The 20,654-nt window shown below is 41.8% G+C and overlaps 1 protein-coding gene across 35 annotated transcripts in view; it reads left to right on the forward strand.

Annotated features, from left to right (window-relative positions):
* The window catches only part of MTERF1 (mitochondrial transcription termination factor 1), a 95,923-nt gene that overhangs the window by 17,518 nt on the left and 57,751 nt on the right, over window positions 1-20,654 (forward strand). For 24 of the 35 annotated variants that reach the window (XM_084858903.1, XM_084858911.1, XM_084858898.1 and 21 more), the window contains one exon: window positions 13,771-16,516. The exons of 2 other annotated variants lie outside the window; for them this stretch is intronic. The gene's annotated coding sequence lies outside the window, so the exon portion shown is untranslated. The remainder of the gene's footprint in view (window positions 1-13,770; window positions 16,517-20,654) is intronic. 9 more of the 35 variants (XM_084858889.1, XM_084858909.1, XM_084858922.1 and 6 more) reach the window with 2 other exon arrangements.

The following is a 20,654-nucleotide window of genomic DNA, read 5'->3' on the forward strand; positions in this document are numbered from 1 at the left end:
GTTACAGAAGCAATAAATGTGAAGCTCCTTTTTGCCAAAAAGAAATTGACTGGGAAGATTCTATGGGGAGCAGAGATATTGGCAGCAGCAAGGAACACACAGAAGGGCATTATCCAATGGCTAGTGCCTCAGTGCGTTTAAAAATATAAGAGCTGTAGCTATGAAACTGAGAGCCAAGAATAGGAATCCTAGGCATATGGTATCTGTTTAAATATGCTAATTATTCATGTTTGTTTCTGAAGTGATGGAAGGAGACAACAACACAGCTAAGAGCCTAACAAAGGTTCCAGATGTGTGTGTTTTCACATCAATGTAAAAAAGAACGGTGAAACTATTTTTGGTAGTTTTTAATAATAGTAAAATTGCTTGTGGCTTTCACCCCCACAAAACATTTATTTTGTCAGGGTGCCTCATATGTTCCTTAAAAATAATTTCTTTTTAAAATGTTTCACTTGGAAGAGTCATGTGACAGAAGGAGAACTGCCACTGGCTGGAATTATCATAGCTATAGCTGTATAAAGAGCACTCTAACTATTGTGCTATTGCCATAATGGAATTCATTGCTGACAAATTTAATAATGTTGAATGTCTAGAACTAGCAGTAGATGAAAAAGTAGAATAATCATTAGCTGTAGGGTTTGATAAGCAGGCACTTTGCACAAGCCCTAACTGATAAGAACAGGACAGGATGAAACTGGAAAGATCAAAATGGCTGACCAACACCATAGTGTTTTCGTAACTAAAAATACAGTGGCTGCTAACAAAAATCTTAGAAATTCTTTATTATTACTGAAAATAGAGTTCCCCGCTTCCCAGGGAGCCGCCATTGTGGGCGTGCTCAGGTTCTCTGGCGGGAAAGGAAGGGAGCTGGCAGGAGCCTGTGAAGCAGCGACGGCGCCTCCCTGCAGCCTGATAGCACTGAGCCCATCAAAAAGCTGATTAGCTCGGCTGGGGTGTGACTGTGAGGAGATGAGCTAAATGGCAGGCAGTTTCCTCTCTGGTCTGCCTGGCTCACAAAAGAGCGGGGCCTCATGTGTCAGCTGGCACCATTGCTAGCTTCCCCACCCACCCACACCTGGTAATAGTAGATCTTGCAGTGGATAGAAGTCAGTTGCCAGTTATCAGGGCTGGGAAGGAATTTTACCTGCCTTCCAAGAAAGTGGAAGCAAGAAGGTGGGGCAGGGTTTTCGCCTTCCTCATGCAAGATTAGTCCATGTGTGAATAAGCTGAACTAGTTATTTATGTGCTGTCTTGGTGGAATTGTATTGTTTATGTCAGAACTTCATGGGGCATGATAGGCATTGGGGTGGCTCTTTTGGGAGGGAGAGCAAGACTGGGCTCCCCGCTTCCCTGCAACGGGATCCCCTTAAGGGATCTGGGTGGGTGAGGCACCAAGATGAGGCCAGCACACTGGCTGGAAGCGTGCCACATCCAGGGTGGAGGGAAGGGGTTCACAATAGCAGTCTGTGCTGTGGTGAGCCTCTGACCCTTCCATCCACCTTCCTTCCTGGCAGGTGGGCCAGGAAGGAAAACTGGACAACAGTCAGGCTGCCCGATGGCGGGATCCATGCCCTGTGCTTCCGCCAATCCTATTAAAAAATGAATAAAGTTGTGGCCAATTTAATAGCCTGTTTAAGTTGGTGTCTCTCGTTTGTTCCTTTCATCCGCCACATGGACACAATTAGATGCTGTGCCACACAGTGTTGTCTTATTTAACTAGAATCCTATATATAAAGAAAAGAAAAACAACTTACATTGCTTTCTTACTATCAACATCTCTCAATAATCAAACAAAGTAATTATAAAGAGTATGATGCATACTGAAGTGCTAATCAACATTTATATATTCAAATTCAGAGTATATCCGGCTTTCAAAACACCTTTAGGGTGCAATCCTATGCATGTTTAGACAGAAAAAAGTCTGAAGTCTTAAGTAATCCCAATGGAGTCCTTCAAGAAGTGGCAGAAGGAACTGGGTTCTTTAGGGCACTGAAGTCTCAGGACAGTAACCTATGCTGCCCGCAACACAAATGGGAGCTCCCCTGATCTGTCCTGTTCTATAAATGAGCATTCCTGTCCATTTGGGGGGTTGTTTCAGGAACCGCTAGTTGTGTTGTGCTAGTGGTCCGTTATGTAGGTGTAACAGAACTAGAGGAGGTGCAATGGCAGTAGAGGACACTGCTGTTGGTACATAACTATATATCTCAAAAATGTCCAGCCTTTCTTAGAGATGTGTAATCCAATCCTTCATCCTCAAATCTTTGAGCACCAACTAAGCAGCACCACCTCAGGAAAGGGTTCCTTTGTGGAGAAAGCAGAGATTATGGGGCTATCAGGCAGGGCTATGCCAGAGATAGGGAATCCAGTATTCTCCAGATGTTTTGAAGTACAACTTCCATAATCCCTGATGATTGGCCATGCTGGCTGGAGCTGATGGAATGTGTGGTCCAAAACATCCGAAGGGCACCAGGTTGACTACCCTTGGGATGTGCTTTCCTTGTTTGCAGGGAACTAGCTATATACTGCTAACTCCTGAAACTGTTTCTTAGAACACTTCTTTATTACTTTGAGATGTGATGGTTAGAGTGTTGAACTGGGACTCAGGAGATCCAGGTTCTAGTCCCCACTTGGCCATGAAGCTCACTGAGTGACTTGGAGCCAGTCACTGATGCTCAGCCTAACCTATCTCACAGGGTTGTTGTGGGGATAAAATGGAGAGGACCATATAAGCCGCCTTGGGCTCCTTGCAAGGTGGGATGTAAGTGTTGTATGATTATGATTATTAGGCGACATGGTCAGATAACCAGGAAATGATGGGCACCCCCAAGTTGTAGATCTTATGAACCTCTGCGGCTTGAGGCAAGAAAAAGGCTTGGAATGTCAAACTAAAATATATAACAGGAGAGGGTAACATGATTTTGAAATGATATATAAATCAGAAACCATCATTTAATATATTCTAAACATATTATTACACTTTTCTAGTCCCTGGCCATTCAATGATTGCCTGGATAAGAAAGTTATTGTGTTGTTATTATGGCAAATGCGGTTCAATGTAAGCAGGTGTAAAATGATGCACGTTGGGGCAAAAAGTCCCAACTTCACGTATAGCCTGATGGGATCTGAGCTAGTGGTGACTGACCAGGAAAGAGATCTTGAGGTTGTGGTGGACAGCTCAGTGAAGATGCCAATCCAGTGTGTGGCCACTGTAAGAAAGGCAAACTCCATGTTAGGCATAATTAGAAAAGGAATTGAGAATAAAACTGCCAATATCATACTGCCTCTATACAGATCTATGGTGCAACCACACTTGGAATACTGTGTACAGTTCTGGTCACCACACCTAAAAAAGGATGTTGTAGAGCTGGGAAAAGTGCAGAAAAGGGCAGCTAGAATGATCAAGAAGCTGAAGCATCTCCCCTATGGGAGAAGGTTACAACAGCTGGGATCGTTTAGGTTTGAAAAAAGGAGGGTAAGGGGAGACATGATAGAGGTCTACAAAATTATGCATGGTGTGCAGAATGTGGATAGGGAGGCTTTTTTTGTCCCTCTCTCAAAATACTAGAACTCAGGGTCATCCTATGAAGCTGATTGGTGGGAGATTCAAGATAGATAAAAGGAAGTACTTCTTCACACAGCACATAGTTACTATGGAACTCACTACCACAGGATGTAGTGATGGCTACCAATTTGAATAGCTTTAAAGGGGGGTTGGACAAATTCCTGGAGGAAAAGGCTATTAATGGCGACTAGTCTTGATGGCTACGTGCTACCTCCAGTACCAGAGGCAGTGGGCCTATGTACACCAGTTTCTGGGGACCACGGGTGGGAGGGTGCTGTTGTGCTCATGCCCTACTTGTGGGTTCTTGGTCAACAGCTGGTTGGCCACTGTGTGAACAGATTGCTGGACTAGATGGACCCTTGGTCTGATCCAGCATGGCTCTTCTTATGTTCTTATTATATCTTGCAATGTCACATGATTCAAAATTTATTGCATGTAACTATATCTTTCTTATAATGCCAGCACCTAAAAATGTTTATTCTTTGACAATACTTTTATGTTTGGGACACTGATTTAAAAGCTAAAAAATATATGCAAAATTTACTTTTTTTGTTTTACCACACAAACCTACAAGGATGAAATAGTTTCTAAATTTGGATCACACAGAGGTTATTTTTATTCCTTCCTCCATGCAGTGGCAATGTGTTTTGTGAGGGAACTTGACAGGGAGACTAATTTCTCACGCCCGCAGGTCTTCATGATGGAAAAAGCAGTGTAAAGATATGATAGCTGAGAAATTTTGTGGAGATTCAGTTTTTAAGGAAATTTTAAGGATTCGTTTAAGAAAAGAGGATCAGGTGGGAAATCAAAGGAACTGGGAAGTAAACAGAGCCTAAACTACTCAGCTTATGAAAAATGTCATGCTGCTGTCTTTACCAAGAGATGTAAGGTTCCTGTGGACTCAAGTCCTGGATGATTAAAGACACAAGCCAGTCTTGGTTGATTAACAAGACATCTGGGTTTTTTTGGTCAAGGTGTAAATTTGCCATGGTTTTGATGAATTGAAAGCACATCTGGTAGCTGTAGATTAGGCAGCATGCATGCCTTTTGAACAGTCCATGACATTTTCCAAATTCTGAATGATCTTTGACCATGAAGTCATTTTGCATATATCCATCACCACAGACAACGTGAAGATTTAAAGAAGTTTAACTGTTCTTTGAGACCATTGCCTCCTTTTCTGGTCTAGTGATGCTTCTGATTTTGCAAATCAACTTGAAAATACAGAGATCTGCTTTCATAGAGAATCCCATTGGTATTTGGCCTAGATCATGTTATTTGGCCAAAGTTCTTGCTCAGCACGGTCTGACTGACTTTCTTGATAATAAATTTTAATTGCTGTTATGACATGGGCCCAGTCCCTTTGGAAGCGGGGATGGGAGTAATTGCCCCTGGCCTCACATAAGTAGGGTGCCACATCAATATTGACAAACAGTTCACTGTAACTGAGTAGAGAAAATAAGGGAGGCTTCATTCTTCCCCTGGTCCTGTGGTCATCTTTACAAGGTCCTATATTACATTTTTATCAAAGATCCTTACCAGATTGAGTCTCCTGCAAAGTGATATTGTACCTTCTTTCACACATTTTAACATAAAGGAAATTACCCCAAATTTCAAGAAAAAACACCATGTTGTTGAAATAATATGCAGATTGGTTGGTGGGGGTGGGATTAACACATCATGTATTAAATCCAATGCAGAATATATGAGAGAACAGTGAATGGAAGTAATCAAAGCTTTCAAATATTTTCTTCCCAAAACAAGATTGTCTTCAGGTTTACTGGTTCTCTGGAGGTTTTTAATTTAAAGCTGATAGAATTGATTACAGTAGAACCTACAGATCTACACAATAAGATATCATGTCTATTATATAGTTTTCTCTTTGTTGTTGTTGTTCAGTCGTTAAGCTGTGTCCGACTCTTCATGACCCCATGGACCATAGCACGCTAAAATAAATAAATACATACATTTTACATATCTCAAAAGATGAGGGTTTTTTGTTGTTGTTGTTCAGTCGTTCAGTCGTGTCCGACTCTTCGTGACCCCATGGACCATAGCACACCAGGCCTTCCTGTCCTGCGCTCTATCCCGGAGCGTGCTCAAGTTCATATTCATTGCATCGCTGATGCTATCTAGCCATCTCATCCTCTGCCGTCCCCTTCTCCTTTTGCCTTCAGTCTTTCCCAGCATCAGGGTCTTTTCCAGAGAGTTTTCTCTTCGTATTAGGTGGCCAAAATATTTGAGCTTCAGCTTCAGTATCTGTCCTTCCAATGAGCACTCAGGGTTGATTTCCTTTAGGATGGACTGATTTGACCTCCTTGCAGTCCAGGGGACTCGTAAGAGTCTTCTCCAGCAGCACAGTTCGAAAGCATCAGTTCTTCGGCGCTCAGCCTTCCTTATAGTCCAGCTCTCACAGCCATACATTACTACTGGGAAAACCATAGCTTTGATTAGATGGACCTTTGTCGGCAAGGTGATGTCTCTGCTTCTTACTATGCTGTCTAGGTTGGCCATAGCTTTCCTCCCAAGGAGCAAGCGTCTTTTAATTTCATGGCTACAGTTACCATCTGCAGTGATCTTGGAGCCCAAGAAAATAAAATCTGTCACAGCTTCCATTTCTTCCCCTTCTATATGCCAGGAAGTGATAGGACCAGATGCCATGATCTTAGTTTTTGTAATGTTGAGTTTCAAACCAGCTTTTGCACTCTCCTCTTTGTGAAAGTGAAAGAAAATGTGATTTCCTCTTGTGTATTTGCACTATTCTGCTATACCACAGTGCCACCTAGAGGTCATGTAGCAGAAAAGCAGGAAAATAAATGCTCCTCGTGTAGTGCTCAGATCTCAGTTCTGTGACAAAACCAAAAGTAGATACAGTGGATTAGCAGCCAATTAACAACCTTTTGTAGAAAAGCTCCAAGTCACATTGGACACAATGGGACTTATTTCTAAGTAAACAGCATAGGATTGTCAATATTGTTGTCCTAAATCCTCATTCCTAGAACTTTGTCAAGTCCAGGGCACTGTGAATACTGCAGCTGCGTTGTAAGTGGGTAATAAATAACATGCCCTGAAATATTGCTCCCATTTAAATGCAGTACCAGTGCTCACAGATTACTAAACGTGAGTCTTATGAGGAGAGGTTTTTAAAAAAACCTTCCTGAAATGTGTTATTGTTGAAATGTTATGGACTTTACCAGGAATCATACACAGAAGGAAAGACAAAGAATGGTTTGTAGTTGAACTTGGTGACCTGATCTGTATTCCCCAAGTCCCTTTGCTCATGGTAGTTTGACATATGTATATTTTTCAACCTTCTTGTTCCTTCATAGTCTTGAGGGATTCATTTTATTCCCAGAGCAATGATTTATTTGCAAATCCTTCCCAGCTTGCGTCTCCCATTAATAATTTAAATGTGCCGATTTGGTGAATTACAGCTTCTCCTAACATTTGGCTGGTATTCGACTGGAGTTATAATTCCAGCGCTACAGGGCAAGCTGAGCTGCTCTTTGAAGAGGAAATTGATTATCATTTTTATTTCAAGCAGCATTAAAGCCAAAAAAAAGTTGTTGTTGTTTTTTAAAAATTCAAGTAGCTTTAAAGCAAAAAACAAAAAATCAAACAAAACAAAAACGCCACCCCTTAAAATGGTTGGAGATACAATAAAAGTTGCATTTCCAGAGTTCATATGGTTGTTAGTGGCTGTTAGTGACACAATATTTTCCCTTGAAGTACTCTAAAGTGGGGGGTTTCCAGTGTAGTGCCCATGGACACATCTATTGTTGCCCACCAGGCTCCCTGCCACTCCTGATTTTTATTTTCTTTTGATTCTTTTAAACTAAAAGATACATGTTAACTATGAAGCTGGCATACTGGAAGGCAAAGTGCTGGTCTCCATCGCCATCTTTATTTCCAGTAATACCAGTGGGCTCCACATGGGGCAAATATGTGATCTGGCATTTGGGGCTCAGGCCCCGTGTATGCCTTGTACTCAGTTTCTTGCCAAGTTATTTGTCTCTGAACCTCACCAGTTTGCCTTCTGGGAAATGGCTATTTTGTCACTGGCTACACCCACCATGGCAGCCATTTTGTGAATGGACCAGCCCTCCCAGAGCAGCCATTTTGTGAGAGTGCCCACAACACTCTCAAATTCCAAAAATGCTCACTGACCTAAAAAGGTTGGGGACTACTGCTCTAAAGAAATGGGCCTGGGACAAATGAAATCATGAAATCCTTTTCTGCTCTGTATGCATGAATTCTCTCCCTACCCTGCTTAGACATTTCATCTGTCATAAACCCTGGTTAAGTACATATGGTCCTAAAGGTGTATCTGGGCTTTAGAAATGGAACTTGAGAGCTTCCTTAACCAGGTGTAGCACATTTGTTTTGATGAGGATTGCGGATGTTCAGATCATGTAACACTTTATCAGGTTAGAAGGGGCAGGGGAAGTACATACACAGCAACTCAGATGTTGACTGTGATTAGCTGCAGGGAACATATCATCCAAACATTAAAAGAAACCTACCTATGGGCAGTTAGATTCTGGGCAGAATTCAAGGTGTCCTAAATTAATTGGGACAAATGTACGTAGAACTTCTGAAAAAGCCCTAGTCAGAATGCCAGGACTATTAGAGCTTAGCAGGGGTTCTGGCTATAAGGAGCAGGGCTTTCTGTGTGGTAGCACCTGCTCTGTGGAACTCCTTGCTTAGGGAAGCTTACTGGGCTAGTTCTTTGTTGGCTTTGAGTTATTTGCTTAAAATTACTGCTGGGCCGATATTTTCAGCTCAGCAATTTTGTCATTTTCAATGGTGGGATGAACTCCCCTTCCCCCAAAGGGTGGTGTAAGGGAGAATGAGAGAAAGAGTGGAATGGTGGCAGTGGCCACTGGCCCCAGTGATCCGAAAGGGAATGATCTGAAGCAGAAAGCCTTAGCATAACACATGGAGCCAAGGCGGAAGGAGCGGGGGAGGAGGAAAAGCTGGAGGTGCTGCTCAGTGCCTTGGGCAGGAGCATGTGCTGTTGTAGTAGTGGAAGAAAGTAATGTGCCTCTTCCATCCACACACACGCCATTCCATCAGGACTTCCAGAGCAGCCTGCTTTTCCCATTCATAAAAGCGCTGTTGCACTGTTCCAATCAGTCAGAATACCGCAGTAGCCGCGTTACCCATTTACAGAATGCAGTCTGTTTTTTCCATTCATAGTAGCCCAGTTTTAATTTTTCACAATATCCCAATGCTGGATGAGAGGGGAGAGGTGTGGGGTAAATTACAGGGGCTTAATTCAGGGCTTCCAGTAAACTTCCCTGAGCAGGGCAGTGTGGACAGGGGTGGGGAAGAAACCTCTCTCATTCACTGAGCAGTAGCCACGGGGTTGATAACATTCTTCTTGCTAGACTCCACCCACCCAACCTCGAAGTATGGCCATTTTCAAGTACTATGTGACCCGTGAAAGCAGGTTTTTAGGTAGTGTATACTTCACTTTTCTTGCTTTGTGTGCCACTGATGGACTAAAGCCAGTTCTATGAACATTCAGATATAACCAGAAAGTGCTTCTCATTCCGCTTCCATGTAGATCTGCCCAGGGATATGCCATAATTGTGCTTCTGCCCTTTGCCACCCATGTCCTGACCACAACAGCTGTTCCAGCACATATCTTTGCCAACAGAACTGTGGCAAGTTCCAGCAGTGTATCTGGGATGTTCCAACAGCATATCTTTTTGTGATGGCAGCATATCTGGTGTTCCACTGGCATAGTAGGACTTCTGCCAAATCCTTTTGCCCCTCAGCTGGTGGATCTTGAGTACAGGATTGCACCCTGAAGTAAGGATCCACTTTCAAAGAAGTTCCAAAGGCTGAGGAAAAGCATTTCCTTCACTTTGAAGTGCATATTTCAAAAATAAGTTCTAACCAATCACATGTTACAAAAAGAGGTAGTCTCCAAGGCAGAGAAAACGAAAACATAACAGGAAGAAATTAGTATTCATATGAAACTAAAATACTGGGAGGTGTACAAATTAGCTTTTGTGCCAAAACTAAACATCCCCCTCTCAGGAAGATTAAATTTTTTTTTAATGGACTCGTAAGACTCGTACCACAGTTCAAAAGCATCGATTCTTCGGCGCTCAGCCTTCCTTATAGACCAGCTCTCACAGCCATACGTTGCTACTGGGAAAACCATAGCTTTGATTATACGAACCTTTGTCGGCAAGGTGATGTCTCTGCTTCTTACTATGCTGTCTAGGTTTGCCATAGCTTTCCTCCCAAAGAGCAAGCGTCTTTTAATTTCATGGCTACAGTCACCGTCTGCGGTGATCTTTGAACCCAAGAAAATAAAATCTGTCACTGCTTCCATTTCTTCCCCTTCTATATGCCAGGAAGTGATGGGGCAGATGCCATCATCTTCGTTTTTGTAATGTTGAGTTTCAAACCAGCTTTTGCACTCTCCTCTTTCACCCTCAACAAGAGGCTCTTGAGATCCTCTTCGCTTTCTGCCATTAGGGTGGTATCATCTGCGTATCTGAGGTTGTTGATAATTCCCCCAGCATTCTTAATTCCGACCTGTGATTCATCCAACCCGGCGTTTCTTCTGATGTACTCTGCATATAAGTTAAATAAGCGGGGCGACAATATGCAGCCTTGTCGTACTCCCAATTTTGAACCAATCGGTTGTTCCATGTCCAGTTCTTACTGTTGCTTCTTGACCTTCGTACAGGTTTCTCAGGAGACAGGTAAGGTGGTCTGGTACTCCCATCTCTTTCAGAATTTGCCACAGTTTGTTGTGATCCACACAATCAAAGGCTTTAGTGTAGTCAATGAAGCAAAAATAGATGCTTTTCTGGAATTCTCTTGCTTTCTCCATGATCCAGCGAATGTTGGCGATTTGATCTCTAGTTCCTCTGCCTCTTCGAAACCCAGCTTGTACTTCTGGTAGTTCTCGGTTCACATACTGCTGAAGCCTAGCTTGTAGGATTTTGAGCATAACCTTGCTGGCATGTGAAATGAGCGCAATTGTACGGTAGTTTGAACACTCTTTGGCATTGCCCTTCTTTGGGACTGGAATGTAAACTGACCTTTTCCAGTTTTGTGGCCACTGTTGAGTGTTCCAAATTTGTTGGCATATTGAGTGCAGCACTTTAACAGCATCATCTTTTAGGATGTAGGCTTTAAAATTATGGTGTGTAAAAGTGTCAGCATCACTTATTCTTAGTATTCTCTCTCTTACCATGCCATGCTTCCTTCAAAGGCGCTAACTAACCCATGCAACTGTGTTGTCAGATTCTCTAAATCTGAAGCTATCAGGGGTAACTGAGCAATCCCACACTGGGGCTAGCTGTAAGAAAGTTGCACATGCGGATTTAGAAAATGATGGAGAGAGGAGACATTCATGAAAACCGAATGTACATTGCAACAAGGAGCAGAAATTAGAACCAACTTATTCAAGAGGCTCAATGTCTGAATAACACTAGAAATTAAAATGTTAACAGGGAAAACTCTGAATTCTAAACATTTGTTTGAGAGGAAATTAATGTCATTGCTTGAATGAAGGGTAATGTGGAAATGGCAGGGCCAGAGGTGGAGCTGTGGATTAAAAGTGAGGCACCACATTTCTGTTTTAGAAATATAGCCGGTGAAAACCACTCAGTAGGTAATGGGTATGAAATGCTGCAAGGCACAGAACATATCTATGTGTACAAATGTACATGCTTCTACAGACCAATGTGGCTACACTGCTGGAGACATTCGGTTGTCCTAGTGGTGTCATTCCGCTAGGCAAAGCTTCTATGGCTTGTGGTAATGAAACCCTGTTTTCATCCTTGTACAAGTGTCAATTCCAATACTTGGGATTCTGCTTGCTCAAGCTGTTCCACAAGGCATTGCGGAAGTTGTTATGCAAATTGTTCCACAAGGTGTTCCAGGTTGCCAGGTCCTCCTTAGTATATTTGCCATGATCCAGTGGATTCTTGTATGTACAGGAGTTGCATGGCTCCCATGAGAACAAGGGCTGTGTTCCTTATTTAGTTTGACATTTTAAAATATTGACTATCGGGCTCTCATTTTATTTTTGCTGTTTTGCCAAGTTTTTGGAATAGGAGATGATGATGATGATGATGATAAAGTATGCTATTGAATTTTGTGAGACTTTAGTAGGATACAGAGTTGGGCATACTTAAGCTCATGAGGCACAATCCTACTAAAGTTAGTTATGACTAAGGGCCAAATTAGAGATACGTGAATGCATCTCCATCTTTTAAACCTTTTGCAAATACTAGCTTGGAGTGGGGGGCAGCCATGAGAGCCAGTGTAGTGTAGTGGCAAGAGTGTTGGACTGGGAGCTGGGAGATCCGGGCTCTAGTCCCCACTCGGCCATGGAAGCTCACTGGGTGACTTTGGGCCAGTCACACACTCTCAGCCCAACCTACCTCACAGGGTTGTTGTTGTGAGGATAAAACGGAGAGGAGGAGGATAATGTAAGCCGCCTTGGGTTCCTTGCAAGAGGAAAAAAGGCGGGATATAAATGCAATAATAAATAAAATAATAAATAAATAAATATCAGGACGTTTGTGTGTGTGCATGTGTGTGTGTGAATGTTGGATGGCCTTTTCCCCCTCACCCCCACTTTGAAGCTGCTTTTTGTTCTTGTAGGAAAAACATACATGTACACCTATAACCCTATGCCCCATTTAAAACAATAGATTGGGACTTCATCATGGCTAGCATGGAGTTAATGGTCCCTCTGGATTGTGTCCATAGATCTTAACAGTTTAAACATCCCTAACCATGCTGGATTGTGATCCTAAGTTGATCAGAGTTTAGGGTGTGAAATAACTGTGTAGCATTTTCTTTATTATCATTTGTAAATAATGTTGTTGTGACTGATGTATGATTAAAATTAAGGAAGTATACGAAGGATAAAATTTACTTAGTTCGCTCACAGGAAGGTTTGCTATTTAATGCCTGTTAATCAGAAATCACATTTTCCTTTTCTTTGTGATCACGTTAACTTTCCCAGCCATTCAGATAAAAGAAGAGTTTCTTTTCTTTGTGATCACTAATTCCAGTTTTCTTTGAATTCTTTCATTCTGATAACTTATTTTCAACTTAAACTTGTGTAATTACTTTATTGGGGGAAGGGATGGATATAAAAACGTCTTTGTTGATTTTCCTTTATATAAAAAGTCACAAATGTGACTTATTGTGAATCATGTTCTCTGAGTTCCACACAGAAGAACTGGAAATGGTGACCAGAGAAAAGATAGGTCTTTATTCAGTCAGAATAACTGGGCAAGAATACAGAAGTATGATTGGAAGCAGAAAGAATGTTTCAGCCAGTGGTTAGGTCACTGTGTCCCTGCTGCCTTTGGGAATGCTGGCTGGGGAATGCTGGGAGTTGTAGGACTTTTTTCTGTCTAAACATGCATAGGATTGCACCCTTAATAATAAACCTTGAAAAGTGGCAGAGCTTTAATATCTGTTTATTTCAATATATTTAAGAATGGAAGGCAAAGAGGGAGTATAAACTACAGCCTATCCCGAGTGTAAAATTCTACAAATAGTTTAAGGGTAACTAATACCTAGCTTTATCAAGGATAGATTAATTCTTTCATTTGAGGCAGTTATTTCCTATTGAAATCCACATGAAAGTGCATCGTGAAAGGCTCTAGACATATTCAGGTATGGAGAGAACACAGGGACCTGTGATTGCACAGAGAACTCTAATCATGCTCAACTGAACGCAGCTACAATCTCTAATGCACACATGTCCCCATACCCTCTACATGCTTAGACTTTTGAACAGCTGAATAGGGGTTGTGATGGGCTCAAATGTGAAAAGAGACAAAGTGGAGTTGGTGAGGACTAATGCTGGAGACGCTGTAACACTAGTGGCACATATGTGCATATCTAGTGTAACTGCTCACTTCTGGAAACAAATTCAGAAAATAGTTGCAGGCGCATAGCATTCTGCTAGTAATGTTATTAGGCTGCATCAATGTATCTAGAAATATATGTCTTTATGTTCATAAAGCACTCAGAGCTGCCAACCTATTAATCATGCAAAATGGAAGGAAATACAAACTTAAACTATCATGAAGTTCCAAGTGTTATCCATGTGGTGGCCATATCATGAGAAGTGGCCATCAGTTTCAAAAATAGCTCCTCATTGCACGACATCACAGAGCTGTGTCTAACATGATAAATGTTTTTTTCTTCAGAACTCTACAGGCCCATAAAAGTAAATGAAGAAACATTGCAGGTCTACAACACTCCATGTTTTAATAATTTGGTGTAGCAGCCCTGGAATCAAGGTAAAAAACCCCAAGCATTACCTTATTTAATGCAGACATTACTGGAACGATAAAATCATACATAATTTAAAAATATTATTCTAATCTTATACTTCTTCCCTCTAAAATTTATTTTTTAGAAATTTATAAATTTTAGAAATTTATTTTTGTAGCTCCCTAAGGCCTAACTCTAGCAACCCCTCTCTCACTTTGCCTCCTATAATGCACAGGGATACGGTCAGCTACGTGGTGTAGAGAATACATGAACATAATCTTGAATTTCCCATAAGCATTCCACTGTTTTATAGGCATGGTTACCCTTGATATGTTTAGTGTTATACTGACGGATTAAACCACGACACCAGAAAATTGAAACCATTCCCAATATATCTGGAAAACCAAATGGCCATGTTTTCCTGAGCTAATCAAAAAATACGATTATGTAGCAGAGAATGAGTATAGGAAAAGTAGTATAACTTCATGTTACTTTAGCAAAAGCACTTATAACGTTTTACTTTACAGGATCTACAGTATGAAATTATGTAGTTTCAAATAAAAATTCCCTGAGCAAACAAGAGAAATCCCCAGCAGTGCTCCTGTTACTGCAAATTTCACTATGAAGTTACATCAGTTCTCTCCGTGGTTTTATTTTGCTTGTCAGACAAATATATCTGACTGCTCTTCATAAATCTAGTGTTTCTGTCTAGGGAAGCTCCTCAGCAGGGAAGTCTGAGTCTTTAGACATTTCTTATAGCGAGTAGAAATGGGCCATCTCTCTGGCCTACAAACTGCTGGTACTTTCTCTCTCTCTCTCTCTCTCTTTTTCTCTCAGGCTGTTCACATAACACGTTAACCCATACTCAGTGGTTGAGTGTGGGTTGTTGTTGAACAATGGGTTGTTTTTTGAACTGTGGGTTAGTGCGTTGTCTGAACCCAGGACATTTCCCACAGGATGGCTTGTTAACCATGCAGTGTGGCTTGCTAACCACCTTGAACAACCCAACAACAAACCATGGATTCTCAAGGTGGCTTGTTTGAATAAAATAAGCCACACTGCATGCTTAACAAGCCACCCTGTGGAAAATGTCCTGGGTGCAGACAACATGTTAACTCATGGTTCAACAGCAACCCGCACTCAAGCACTGAGTGTGGATTAGCATGTTGTGCCAACCCAGTCTCTCTGACATGTCCAAGAGAGATAGAGTAGCTGTTCCCAAACATATCATGATAGCTTTCACCAAAGAAAACACTGAGATTTTTATTCACCAAGCAAATCTAGGCTATCAGCATTCCCCAACCTGATGCTCTCTAGATATTTTGGACAAGTCCTATCATCCTTGACCATTGGCTATGCTATCTGAGACCAATGGGTTCTGTGGTCCAAAATATCTAGAGGGCATCAGGTTGGGGAAGGCTGTTCTAGGCCGTTTCGTGGAGTCAAACGTGCTGGGCATTGCCCGTGTGCTTTGTCCATGCTTTAGTCACCTTTCCTTTTGATTACTGTAACTTTATTCCTCCCCAGAGTAATTTCTCCTGCACTCTCCCATAACTATTCTCACATCTTTCACACATTATACTGTCATCCTTACACTGGAATCCATGCTCTGCATCAACTCACTTCCAGCTCTACAACTTGATGAGAATTATTTGGTACTGCTGCCTCCCATTAGAAAGGCACTTAGAGAAAAAACAAAAACAAAAGGCAGAACGGAATGAGCATTTACCAGTTCCACATGCTAAAAAGGAGACCACACGCTTCTCTAGTGAAGGAAAGATAAACAGCTTTTATCTTTGAAATATTTCTTTTATCTTTGAAATATTCTTGCATATAAATGTTTCAAACAGTGCTTGTTCAGTCCATTTCTTTGTGTTCTATAACACCATCAGGAGCGCGAAAGAGCAAACGTGTGCTCTCAGCAATGGAGGAAAGTCAGAGCGGGGGCGGGGGAGGAAGGGGAAGAGCAGAACAAGGAAACCACACTGTGGGCTATAGAGAGCCTAAGGCTAGCTATGCCCCAAATTCCCATGCATTAACTAATTAACTGACTACAACACTGCCCTCTTCCTGTAACTTGCAGTCGAGATGGCAACGTTCCCAACACAATTCCCTGCCTACTAAGGGTGCAATCTTACGCATGTTTAGAGAGAAAAAAGTTCTACAACTCCCATCAATCCCCAGCCAGCATGCTGCGAGTTGTAAGATTTTTTTTCTGTCTAAACATGCATAGGATTGTGTCCCAAATCTATTAGATTTTTCAATATGCCCATCTTGACAGGAGTGTTGATTCCAGATATAAACTAATCATGGAAAATTGAAAAATAAGAGTAAAAATTATAAATGGCAAAGCATCATCTTGAGGAAAATGATAAAAAGAGAGTTTTGCCTTAAGAAAAGAACAATGTGAATATAATTTCTCAGCTGTGTTATGGAGGGGTATAAAGATGAAAATAAATTATTGTCTATAGACAGTGGGTTGGTTCCAGATTTAGTCATACTTGAAGTGAATCTTTATTTAAAAAATGAAGTTTACACAAAGTTTTTGTTACAATGTCGAAAGTGTTTTTTGTTTGTTTAATGAACATTACTTTAAAGACATCACTAGCAGCTAAGTATTTTTTCTTTACACAAATGTAAGCACAGGGGACCCAATCCAGATCAAGAACAAGCATGGAGGTAAGGAGGCTTTAACCCTTTGCACCTCACTGTGGTCCAGAGCTGGATCAGAGGTTCCCAAGTATGGAGCTTGCATTGTCAAAAAATGATCAATTGAAAGATGCCTTTTTAATCTAAAAATAATGAATAATCTGTAAACCAGAACATCTGTACATTCTCGGTTCATCCTAGGATGCACTAACACACAGCTTTTGCATTCCTAAACCTGCAGTCCTATGCACATATTTGTGGAAGTAAGTCACATTGAAATCATTTCTATGTAAACATGGCTGGGATTGGGTTGCTAGACTCAACATCTTCTACTTGCTGATATTCTCTTCTCATGACTCATAATCTCCTTTCTTCAGGACTTACTTTTATGCAGTTCAGAAATGGCATTTAAGCAGAGCTTATCCTACTTTTTCTTAATCTATTGTAGGTCTTGGTGCAATGCAGATGACATAACAGGCGGTGTTATGTCATATCTTCTCAATTCCTAGCCATGAATATTGCTGTAGAGTCAGGGTCAGCTCTGTAGATTCTACAGTACAGAATGTAAGAGATCACTGGAGCTGGACAGAACTCTGTTTTTTTAAGCCACAGAGAAGTTTCTTGTACTTCATGGTTTAGTAGTAATTGGAACTGGGGAAAGTCACATGGTATCCTGCACAAAAGTCCCTGGGAAATCCTTGTCTGGACTGTGCTAGCCATGTAGACTTCACTGACTTTACCATCTGGAGTAGGAGGTGGGTCCACACAGAGCCTATGTAGTGCATAGGTGTTGCCTGCATCAAAAACATACGTGTGCTACCACCAAAATACCTGGAAGCTACTTGAGAGTAGGGATGTACGAAAATCACTTACCTGTTTGCGGATTATGTTGATGGTGGGGGGGAAGCATTCTGTCCCTCCCCCCGGAATCCTGGACGGGGGGGAGGCACTCTGTGCCCCCCCCCCGGAATTCTCCACGGCCGGCTGTGCTCCGCGGCAGCTCCACGGAGCAGCTGGCCAGGCCCAGCCAGGCCAGAGCCGTCTGCAGCCGGATTTCTGGCCACGGAGGGCTCTGGGGAAAAAAACCCAAAAAACGCGTACGCAAATGGCGGCGGCTACAGCTGCCGCCATTTGCGTTCCTTATTTTTGATGTCTTAATCTACGTAAATATTTACATAGACTAAGATGGTGAAAATAAGGGGAACGCAAATAGCGTAGTGGACGCCATTTGCGTTCCCCTTATTTTCGCCGTCTTAGTCTATGTAATTATTTACGTAGACTAAGACGGCCCAAAATAAGGAACGCAAATGGTGGCGGCCATAGCCGCCACCATTTGCATATGCTTTTTTTTTTTTTTAACCCAGTGGTTTTAGGCTACGCAAGTTTTTACGTAGCCTAAAACGTCTGGGTAAAAAAAAACAAAAAAACTGCAAATGGCAGCGGCGGCAGCCGGTCGGAAGACCAGCCGCCTCCGCCGGAGCCGCCGCCGCCCGGAAGATCTGCCCCAAGTAAGTCTCGTCCCGGGGGGATCCGCGGGGGGGGGGCAGCGGGGGGGCAGGCCGTTCTGCCACAGATTTCGGGGGGCCGAATGCACTGGCATTCAGCCTCCCCGAGATCCGTGAAGGAATTCTCTGCCATCCCTACTTGAGAGTGAACTAATAAGAGGGAAATGATATTTTATGTTCTCTAATTAGAAATGTAGAGCCACAAATATATCTGAATTGCTCTGGAATTTATACCAGCTATGAATATTCAGTCTTTGAAATAGTCAGGAAAAAAGGTCCAGTTTCTACACTTATGAAGAATACATTTTTCTATATAATTTAATTACCAGATCATTAAATTGTAAAAGAATTGGGTATTTATTATTATTATTATTATTATTATTATTATTAAATTTATTAATCGCCCATCTGGCTGGTCACCCAGCCACTCTGGGCGATGTACAACATACAATAAAAACAGTTTCAAACAATAAAATTCTACAATAAAAACATTTTCTAAAATACCCTAACCCTCCCCAAATGCCTGCCTGAACAACAGCGTTTTTAATGCACGACGGAAGCTCGTCCAATTATTTCTCTACCAATAATACAGTCTATGGGTTTCATCACACAGGGGCAGAAATTCGTATCAATACTGGGGCTTTTTCCATCTGGTTTTACTGTGAGATTAGATCAGGCTCCTCTACAGAGTTGTTTCTATCTCATTCCTTACCTTTTCATAGGGTGGCTAGTTTTCCACGAAAAGCCATTACACACACTGGGGGCCTCATTAAATTTCTTCCCTGGTTCCTGCCCCTTTCCCTCCCCTTGCAAATTACTGGTGGTTTGGTTGTGATCGACACGCAATGCAGGTAGGCAGCAACCTCCACCAAACTGTCCAAACCCCGCTCCCACAGATTCCGTTTTCTTGGAAAACTGTGTAATGCTGGCATGCCAGCATGCTGGCTGTTCTGTGTTGTGGAGTAAGCAGCTGAAGTCGGGAGGAAAAGTCGGTGTATTGCATTTAGTCATGGCATGGTGGCAAGCCAGCAGATCAGTATACCGACATGCTGACCACCCAATGTCACTGCCATCGTCATCATGACCGTTCCTCCAACAACCACAAACAAAGTGGGGGTTTTGCACTAGGGGAGATGTACATAGGCAGTCCATGGCGCTCCTATTTTGCAGGCTGAAAAAATACAGGCAGGGGGAAATGACAGGAAAATCACTGGAGGATTACGATGTCGTGTAATTGACCCACAAGCTTTGGTGACTGGCCAATCGTGAATGTGCGATAAATTGCAGGTGCAGAGATGCCCTATAGCAGGGGTAGGCAATGTGGTGCCTACGGTCTCCATTGCGCCCCTGGACACCTTTCTTGGGGCCTACCAAGGTGCCCTACCCTTCCCACTTTGGCTGAATCAACACATAGCAGTTATACCATTATCATACCATTATCATAACTATTGGTGCCCATTGGTGTCATGTGTACCAATAGTTATGATAACTGTATGATAACGGTATAACTGCTATGTGTAGATTAAGTCTTTTTCTTTAATTAACCAATTTTCTTACCCACTTCAAATTGGGATTGCCATGAAATAGGTTTCTGCTGGTGCTAAAAACTGTGGGTTCAAATGAGCTGTTTAGTGGGTTCAAAGGAGTTGTTCAGACTCCACCTCTGCATTGTACTCAGTTTTGAGCAGTTACTTGTCCTTTGCCGACACATCCCATAGCAGCAATTTGGGGGTGGTGCCCAAGATAGTTGCTCAAATTGCCAAAAGTGCCCATGGCCCAAAAAAGTTGCTTACCTCTGGTCTATAGTTTATATATATTAAAAAGAACCCTCAGTATTCCCACAGTTAGGGTAATTTCTGAGTGTGCAAATTAACATATCTCTCTTTTAAATAATAAACTGTAAAATTTAAAATATTCCTCTGATTGGATTAAATCTCAAACTTAAAATCAGTCAAGAGTGCAGAGGAAGATCAGTTTGTTTTTCTTTTCATTTCATCCATAAGGTGGCATCATATCATGACTTTTCTTCCAACTAAAGTGAAAAGGATATTTAATAAAACATAGAATTTCTCATATTGAAATAAACATGTTGGCCTCTCAATGCAGAATAGTAGATTCAGGCTACAGTCCTATAACATGTACCTGGGAGTAAGCCCCATTGAACTCAATTGGATTTACTTCTGAGTAGACACACAGAATTGTGTTGCTAATATATGAAGAGTAGGTCAGATGTGTAGATGTGCTTGTCAGGATGCGACGCCAAAGTTATATGGTTACAAACATCAGTTCTTATCTCTTGTGCTCTAAATAATGAAGAGTTTGTCTAGCATAAATGCATTGTTTTATGCTTGTTTATAAGCTGCTCATTATTAATTGAGTGGATTTTATTGAGCAGAGTTGTAGGAACATACATACATGAAATAGTAGGCCACATTCACAGATTTATCCCTTTCTGAGCCTGGAATCCAAATATGAGTTTAGGTTACAGACAGCACAATGTCAAATTCCATAACACTGCAATCCTGTATCTTCTTACCTGGGAGTAAACCCCATCAAAATCAGTGGGACTTATTTCTGAGTAGATGTGCATAGGATTACACTATAAGGCAGCAATCCTATGTACACTTTCTTGAGAGTAACTCCCTCTGGACACAATGGGACTT

The sequence above is a fragment of the Heloderma suspectum genome, chromosome 5 (genome assembly GCF_057233095.1).
Source record: "Heloderma suspectum isolate Gila_16-S chromosome 5, 16-S_ref, whole genome shotgun sequence".
Lineage (NCBI taxonomy): Eukaryota > Metazoa > Chordata > Lepidosauria > Squamata > Helodermatidae > Heloderma > Heloderma suspectum.